The sequence below is a fragment of the Coenobita brevimanus genome, chromosome 92, assembly GCF_032717465.1.
Source record: "Coenobita brevimanus isolate Jiangsu-jjx chromosome 92, ASM3271746v2, whole genome shotgun sequence".
Lineage (NCBI taxonomy): Eukaryota > Metazoa > Arthropoda > Malacostraca > Decapoda > Coenobitidae > Coenobita > Coenobita brevimanus.
In genome coordinates, this window is record NC_137045.1 from 30,244,924 (window position 1) to 30,254,155 (window position 9,232).

Here is a 9,232-nt window from a genome sequence, read left to right on the forward strand (position 1 = left end):
GCTTTCTCCAAATCCATGAAAGCCGCATACAACTTCTTTCCCTTCTCTAGAAACTTTTCCACTAAAGATCTAAGAATGAATATCTGATCTACACAACCTCTTCCCTTCCTAAAGCCTCCCTGTTCTTCTCCAACTAATTTCTCTGTTCTTTCTCTAACTCTGTCAATGAGTATCCTACCATACATTTTTCCTATTATACTAAGAAGACAAATGCCCCTATGATTACCACACACTTCTTTTTCCCCCTTTCCTTTGTACAAGGGAATAATTATACCTTTATACGTTATACGTTTATTTACCACCCGAGATATTATCAGAAAAAGATAACAGACTCTCAGGAAGAACTGATTTGGTAAGGTGCTTCTGCTGCCTCAAATAAAACGTATGTTTACCCCGATATTTGATATGACCATGCCTGACCTTATATACTCTGATATTTAATATGACCATGCCTGACCTTATATACTCTGATATTTAATATGACCGTACCAAACCCTATCTACTCTGATATTAATATAACCGTACCTAACCTTATTTACTCTGATAGTATTTAATATGATCATACCTAACCTTAGTTACTCTGATAGTATTTAATAATTATGACCATACCTTACCTTAACTACTTTGATATTATTTATTATAACTGTTCCTGACCATATCAATCTGATGTTATTTAATATAACCATTTGTAACCTTATCTACTCTGACATTATTTAATATCAACATACCTAACCTTACCTTACCCAACCTAGTTATTGTAAATGCATCAATTCTAATTTTATCAAATTAACCAAACTGAACCCAAGCTTCATAAGTTGTAATCTTATTGAATATAACTAAACTAAACCTAAACTTACTGATAATCTGATGCAACCAAACTAACTTTACCTTACCTTTCCTTACCCTACCCAACTTAGCCAAATCTTTCTTATCTATTCTAAACTTATCTAATACAGTCAAACCTAACCTAAGCATATCAGTAAATCTGCAACAATCTCAACATGGAATGTTGGTTTTTCCTTATGTATGTTGGGATTTGTTGCACATTTTCTGAGTACCATAGCTACTTATTTTTGCACACTGCACTGTTTGTTAATCACTTGCACTATTATTTAGTGATAATAATGATGTTTCAGTGGCCTTTCATGCACAATACAGAACAGAAGGCAACGATTATGGCCAGTGTAAACACTTGGTGGCCATTTTAGTCTGCGCGTGTCACCATGTCCGTACGAGATTCTCGGAGGCGGCCGTCGAAAATAACATTAGGGCAAATGTTACGATTAATTTTTTAATGTATTAAGATCATACAACTATTTGATTATCGTTGTAGCAATTTACCACATAACGATCTATCTATCTATCTATCTATAGCCCGACGCCCTAATCCCGCAAAGGGTGGCCGCAGACAAAACGCCTCCAAGTCACTCTGTCACCCACCATTTGACTCCCCTCCCCCCAACTCACCCCCCCCTCCCTCATATAACATAACGAGGGGTTGTATAATGAGGCTGCACTATACCGTACATAATTCCTGTCAGTGCCAAACTTTTCCCGTAGGTTTTCCTAACAATCAGTTTATCATAACTTTTTATTGTCACTGAGTACTGGTATCTTATATTTTCCAACTTCTGCACTTTTTTTTTTTTTTTTTTTTTTTTTTTTTCTTTTCCAAAAGCAGTCTTTCATATTTCAAATTTTTATGCCTAAGTGCTTGAGTGTTTCCACCACTTGTAACCCATATGTTTTTTTCCAGTTGGTCTTTCTTATTAGAAATTATAAATTTGATCTTGAACTTGTTTATTTCTAATCCACATTTCATGCTTAGTCATCCAGTATTTGCTTTGGTTTCTACCAGTGACTGGGAAGATTGCAGCCCATTATCTGTGAAGAAACCTATTGATCATAAACCCCTCATCATTGTACCCAAGGTCTTTAACTTCCATTTTTTGTATGATATTAAATGTAATTAATTTGAAGAGTGTCGTTGAGCTTGTGCATCCTTGCCATCTTCCGCATCATATTTGCATCACCCTGTACAGTATTTAGACATAGTTCAGTTTTATCATCCTTATACAGTAATGCCTTGATATACAATACCCCTAGATGCGACACCCCGGCTTAGCAATGGGGGTAGAAATACCACCATACTCCGCCTAACGATGGCCAGACCCCGGTTTAACAATGAGTTTTGAATTTTTTGCCAATTTTAATGATATTTTAGTCTATAATTGTGTGTTTAGGTTGATTTATAAACATTTTAGACTTAGTTTAATGTATTTTAGCCATAGGTGGGGTGAACATTGTCTTTTTGGGGTACAGTTTATTAAGCCTGATTTTTTCCAGACTCATAGTTGATGATTTTCAGATTTTATTTGTTGGTTTTACTGAGTTATTCACAGGTGTTAGGCTTAGGTTAGCTTACTTGAAAGCTGTTAGGCCATTTGGATTGGCTTTAAACTTGTTTTTGGGCTCATTTGGGTGAGTTTTGGGCATGGTTTTGGGGGAAACCCAAAGCTGATAAACTCTCCACATTGCTTTACATGTTAAAAGTACCCCGATATACGATACCCTGCCTAACGATGGGGTTTTACCTAACCAATTAAACCGGGGTATGGTTGTATACATATGCTATGACATCTATCATTTTTTCACAGGCCTTTAATTCTTCAGTAAATTTATGGTTTCTTCTCTCGTAATTGAATCATATGCTTTTTGAAAGTCAAATGCAGTGACTATTAGGAGTATCTAGTTTGTATTTGTAGCTCATCTCTGTAGCTATAATACTTTAATATAAAGATGTTGTCTTCTGTCCTTCTTCCTTGTATGAATCCTGATTGCATTTCACTATTTAAGTTATTTGGTTTAATTTGTTCTATTTTAGATTTCTTAATTAACATACAGTGCAAGCTTTAGAGTCAGTATTTGTTAGATCTATGGCTCATGAATCCTGAGCTGTTGGTTTGCTCTTCTTTGGTGTCATGCGGGTCCTTGAGTTCTTCAAGCTTTCCTGTAGCGGTTTTTCCATATATTATAATTTCATTGAAACAGTATTTCAGCATTTCTGTACATTGCTCACTCATTTTAAGTAGCTACTTTATTACATTCAGACTTCATCCCATCTGATCCTCCTGCATTTTAGTTTTTCAAATTCCTCAGTGATTTTACATCCTATTCCGTTGTGACTTATGGCCTGTCTGGATGTTGTTGCTTTCATTGTCCAGATTACCATATCCATGTGTTCCACCAGTGTATGTGGTATGTTATATAAGTATGTGGTATCTGTATTTTGTTTGCTTTGTTTTTCCAAATATCCTTTAGCTATATACTTCTTTCTTTTCTGTATTCCATGTACTAGTATGCCATATTTTGTCAAATATGTTTTTGATAAATATGTTTTATGTTTTTGATAAGTATTTCTTTAGAAATTTTCAAGTTCAACAGTTGCAGTTTCTGGTCCAAATTTTCTTTTCTCTCAACTGTACATTTTCTTTTTTTTTATATCAGCGTTAGCTACTTCCACTCACTTGTAGTGCTGCCTGATTTTTCCTTCATCTTTGTCCCTGTTTTCCTGTGTCTGTTCTCTCTCTCTCTCTTCCTGTTTCTCCCATCTTTTCTGTCACTTTTTACTCCTTTTTTCAGGTGTCTTTACAGTGAGTGACAAGACAAGTGGTTTCCTGTTAGTCAGGAAACCATTTACAACACTGGGTTGTAACCATCAGAGCGGGGCACCACTGCAATCTGCAGTTTCCACAATAGTAGACCACATGATTTCAGTTGCAGAGTTGCGATTGCAGCAGACTTGTCCGAAACTTGCAGTATTGCGTTGCAGAAGTACTTCTGTAATCATAATCCTGTTCGCAGTCTCCCACGTGGCGGTCGATGTCAGTTAGTACAGGCTATCAAGCTTGAACAGGATTCTCGGCCAGCAGCGGTGGCAGGTGAGGGGTTGCTGCATCAGTTTGCAGTAAGGATGGGCGATACCAAGAGAAATGATTTGATATGATACAATACAATGTACTATAAGCCAGCTTGGCAGTAAATTTTGTGGCACGCACAGCTAATCATGCACAGTTGTTCCACAATTGGCAGATGACAATCTTAAGGGCTAATGTAATGACGATCACTGAAATTACTTTTTTCTATGGTCTTACTGAGTTATAATCTGCAAGAGTAAGCACATTTCTATGAATTATCTGTTTATGTTCTGTGGACTGCATTCTGCTGCTGGTCAGATTGATTTTTGTTAGTGGCACAAAGGCTATTTCTTTACCTCGTAATATTATTTTTGTAATAAAGGATATGAGTGTATTATTATAATGTATTGTGAGAGACTGTTCTCCCAGGGGTCGGATGTCATAAAGGCCAAAAGAGCAAGTCTGACCTCAGAGAACTTCGAGCAATTGGTGTTCATGAAAGGGAACATGGACCTGCTCAGGATGGAATTGTTCTTAGTCTCGGAGGACTCAGGCTGACTTTGACGTGTGGGTGTGAAGAAGTGTCAAATGTCACAAGTGTGAACTTCTGAACTTGAACTTCTGAGTCAGTGAGGACTCTGAAAAGTGGTCCTAGTGAAGTTATGGACAGAGTCACTAGTGAGTAGTGATGGTCACAGTGACTGAGTGTCATTGTGGGAAATTAATGTCTTAAATAGATTATAAATACGATAATTCACTACATTACCAATCGACTTACCCCCTGTTTGTGCACTTTGTATTGCAAATTGTGAAGCTAGATTGCGGTTGTATTAAAAATTATAAATTTGATCTTGGACTTATTTATAATTCACATTTCATGCTTATGTTTAGTCATCCAGTATTTGCTTTGGTTTCTACCAGTGATTGGAAAAATTGCAGCCCGTTATCTGTGAAGAAAACTTTTGATCATAAACATGTCATCTCTTTACCCAAGGCCTTTTCCTTTCATTTCTTGTATGTTTTTAAAATTACTGTACCCTCGCGCCCAACACGGTAATATTGTCATGCAAGGGTCCCGTGTTGGACAAACAACAGAGCTTATGGGGAAAAATGAATTATGTCAGCAACCCTAGGAAAAGTCACCTTATATACATACCATATACCTATATATATATTAGTACTGCTGTAATTATAATGAATGGTACTGTACAGTACTATGAATGATAACTAACCTTTCAGGATAGTGTTGGTGGGCTTGTTGGGAATGGAAGGTGGTATCTGAGGCTGTAGGTAGTCCTACTGGGTCCCCAGAGGATGGCTGCTGGCATCACTAGTGGGTAATGGCTGCTGCTCCTCCTCAACCTCCCTCATAAATCCTTCGAAATTCCTCTCCCCTTTCTTCTGCCTCTTGATGAATTCTAGCTTGGTGGCCTGAGGGAGATGCCGCAACTTCTTGAGGTTCTCAGAAGGCTTCCTAGGCATCATGAGCTGAGTAAAATGCAGTAGCAAGGGCAGAAAATGCAGCAAGAAAAAAGCACTGTCCAATGCGAATTATGCAACTGCGTGGCGCTGTGGCAGGAGAAATTTAAACAAAACATCACGTGAGAGCAGAAGCGTTTTTCATTGGGCGACATCACGATCTCGTCACGATAGCGGTCAGGGGAGGCTACTTGATTGGAAGTTTTGATTGGTTCTCAGCATCATGGGAACGTCCAGTACGACAGTGTTGGACCAGGGGTGATCGTGCTAGAGGCGAACTCTGCGGATTTCACCCACTTCTTGGAGCTCCATCCGTGTTATGCTTACGCACTCGTTTTACAGTACTTAATTCATATTAAATTGTACTAATTTTTTGCTCTCCGTGCTGGACGCAAATCGTGCTGGACAAATGCGTGTTGGACGCGAGGGTACTGTACTTTGAAGAGTGTTCTGAAGCCTGTGTGTCCTTGATGTCTTTTACATCATATCTGCATCTCCCTTTCTGTCTCTGTACAGTATTTAGACGTAGTTGAGTTTTACCATCCTTATATACATATGCTATGACATCTATCATTTTTTCACGGGCCTGTACTTCTGCAGTAAATTTATGGTTTCTTCTTTCTTAATTGAATCATATCCTTTTTTAAATCAACTGCAATGATTGTTAGAGGTTGGCCGAGCTAGTTTGTTTTTGTACCTCATCTCTGTAGCTGTAATTTACAACTACACATGACTCCTTCAGCTAAGACATCTTTTCTTTGCTATAGTGACAATAGTGCTGAGCCTGTGTGGTGTAGTAGGCCACTTAGTTCCTGGTGCGATGCTGGTGTACATTATGGCAATGCTGGTGATGACCGGCCCAGGTATCATGCTGCACCTCCTCCTGGATTCCTTCTACACATGAATCAGCAAGATGCACGCTGCTCTCAAGGGAGACAACTCTGCTATGGAAACTTTCAATGTCTCTCTGGATAGTGGCATTTCTGAGTTCCTGCTGGAGTTGCAGTCTCTGCAGGCTCAGGGGTTCCTGGATGCGCCCCCAACCTCCCAGGATCCCCCAGAGGTGGAGGAGGTTGCCCCATGTGAAGCAGGTGGCAGGGGACATGGGGCAGGCGAGGGAGTGAGGCTTCATGCTGGCAGGAGATAGGCCACCTCTGTTTCCTTCACTGGGTTTGGTCAGGATGATAGTTCCCTGTTGTTTACCCCTGGTCTCCCTGAGGACTTCCCATTTTACAACAATGATAGTGTGGAAGACCTGGATGCCCCTGACATAGAGCTTCTTGAGTTTCCTCAACCCCAGACCCAGACTCAGGGGGGACGCTGCCAAATGGAGTTTGTGTCCTTGCTCTTTGGGGATAGCAGTGATGAGGAGGAGGACTTTATGGAGTGTCTTTCCTTTGAAGTGCAGGGGCAGAGTAGGCTGGAAGCCCCACTAGTAAGGCCCCAGCAGCAGCATCAAGCCCCCACCATCATGCAACAGTAAATACCAGCAACAGAACCACTAGGACAGATTATGAGCAGTGTTACAGTAGAAGTCCGATTTTTCGGCATCTATGGGACCAGGCAAGTGCCGAAATATCAAAATTGCCGAATTATCGAAAACCCTACCCACTCAGTACCTTATATGTTTCGGTGAACACTATCATCATTACTCATATCATTACAAATGTGTTTGGAGAGAGTACTGTATACTGTTTGATACTGTACAATACTGTAATGAATACAGTACTATACAGTGGAAGCTCGATTATCCAGCTTTCGGTATATCCAGGCCCTGACCCAATGGTTCAGTGGTATAGTAATTCATAGTATTATCCGTACGATAGCTCCGGTTTAAACAGGAAGCATCCAGTTTCTAGGGAGAGAGGCATGGATAAACCAGAGAGAGTCTTGCTCACCCTGCCCCCACCCACACCTCCTGCTCACAACTCGATCACAGGGGTGGTAGGATGGAGTTTGGTGAGGCAACTGTTACTCCTGACGTAGCCTAACCTTGCTTAACTACTTAATAATTTAACCTAACCTGACCTAACCTGGGCTCCAGTTGAGAAATTGGGAAACTAAATCCACTTTTGTGTACATGAGTTTCATCCATTATGCCCGAAGCAATCGTAGGTACGGCTTAAAGAACGTGATAAAAGAGAAAATCTTTCAGCAAGAGAAGGTAATTTACTACCCTCAAAACAGAAAAACACAGAAAACAAACTGGAGGAATATGAAGTGAATTGGTGAGGTCTTTAGGCTGTATGCTTAGACGAAAAGTAATGGGTTTCCTAGTTTTAGGGAACGAAATGAAACAAGAATGTCTGCTAATCAGAAAAAAAAAATACTCATCTCATGTGTTCTCGTAAGTTAGCATTGAGTTCTGCATTTTTCGTTAGGTATCGCGCCTCCCAACACATTTCGGACCAACAGAGCATTGTTATTTCTTCCTCTTACATTTACTGTTCACTCTTTTATTCGTTCTTAAGTGTACTGTATGTGTGAAAGAGAGAATTAATACAAACAATAATGCATTCCATTAACCCCATCATAGCTGTCAGCCTCGAACAATGCTTTACTGTACCGGTGTCAGGGATGTTGGGTTAGGGAGAGCTATAAAAAACTGCGAACAATTATGGGAAGGGAACGAAGGTCACTGGTATGTTTTCACGACCCTCCTCTACCATCTCAAACAGTCAGGCGGCCTGCCACTTCATCTCAGATGTTTTCGCCGATATGTTTAAATGCTAATGTAACATGCACCCTAATTATGAGTAAGTTTCTTCCAATATGCCAGAAACAAACGTAGGTAAGGCTTAAGGAACGTTATGATAATAAGAAAACAAACTAGAAAAATACAAAAACAAACTAGAGAATATGAATTGAATTGGTAAGGTTATTACGCTGTATCCTTGGACGAAAATTTAAGAGTTTCACAATTATAGGGGACGAAATGGAACAATTAGGTTTACTAATAAGAAAAAATACTTTCATCTCAAGTGTTCTTGTAAGGTGGCATTCAGTTCCACATTCATTGTTCGATGTCGCTTCCCAACACATTTCGGACCGACAGAGCATACAGTTATTTCTGCTCCTTACAGTTAAGTGTACATTTATTGCACATTCTTTTGTTCGTTCGTGTATGTGTGAAAGAGAGTATTGATACAAACAATAATGTATTCCATTAACCCCTTATGGCTGTTAGCCTTGAACAATGCTTTACTGTACCGGTGTCAGTAACGTTAAGTTAGGGAGAGCCATAAAAACTGCGAACAATTATGGGAAGGGAACCAAGGTCACTGGTATGTTTATACGACCCTACTCTACAATCCCAAACAGCTCGGCGGTCCTTTCATCCCAGATGTTTTCGCCGATATGTTTAAATGCTAAAGTAACATGCACCCTAACTTTATGTTTAAATTCTAATGTAACATGCCCCCTAATTTTCTTTCACGAATCATAACAAATCACAAGATGGGTTTAGGGAGGAGGGGAAAAAGCCAGGTGTACCAGACGAGTCTTTTCACATCTGTAAGAAAAAGAAACTGACTTTATAACTTTGAAAAAATGGTTTCAAGGTCTGCCACGGGAGTACACAAATTTCTGAACTCACGAACATTGAGTATTTGAGGGGGGTAAACATACGCTTTGCTGTAAGCAGTAAAAGCACCTTACCAAATCAGTTCATCCTGATAGTCTGTTATATTTTTCTGATTATTTCTGGGTTGGTAAATAAACATTTCTTGTTAAATCTTTCCCCGCTGTTTTTATCTGTTCTGGTGTGACGACTCTTTGATTCGTTAACGTAATGGCAGAAGACACTGTTCTAATCTAAGTGTTTAAACCTGGCCTAA

General features: G+C 39.5%; 1 pseudogene; it reads left to right on the forward strand.

Moving 5' to 3' along the window:
* Positions 1 to 2,981: 2,981 nt before the first annotated feature.
* The window catches only part of LOC145412180 (uncharacterized), a 12,280-nt pseudogene continuing 6,029 nt past the window's right edge, over positions 2,982 to 9,232 (forward strand).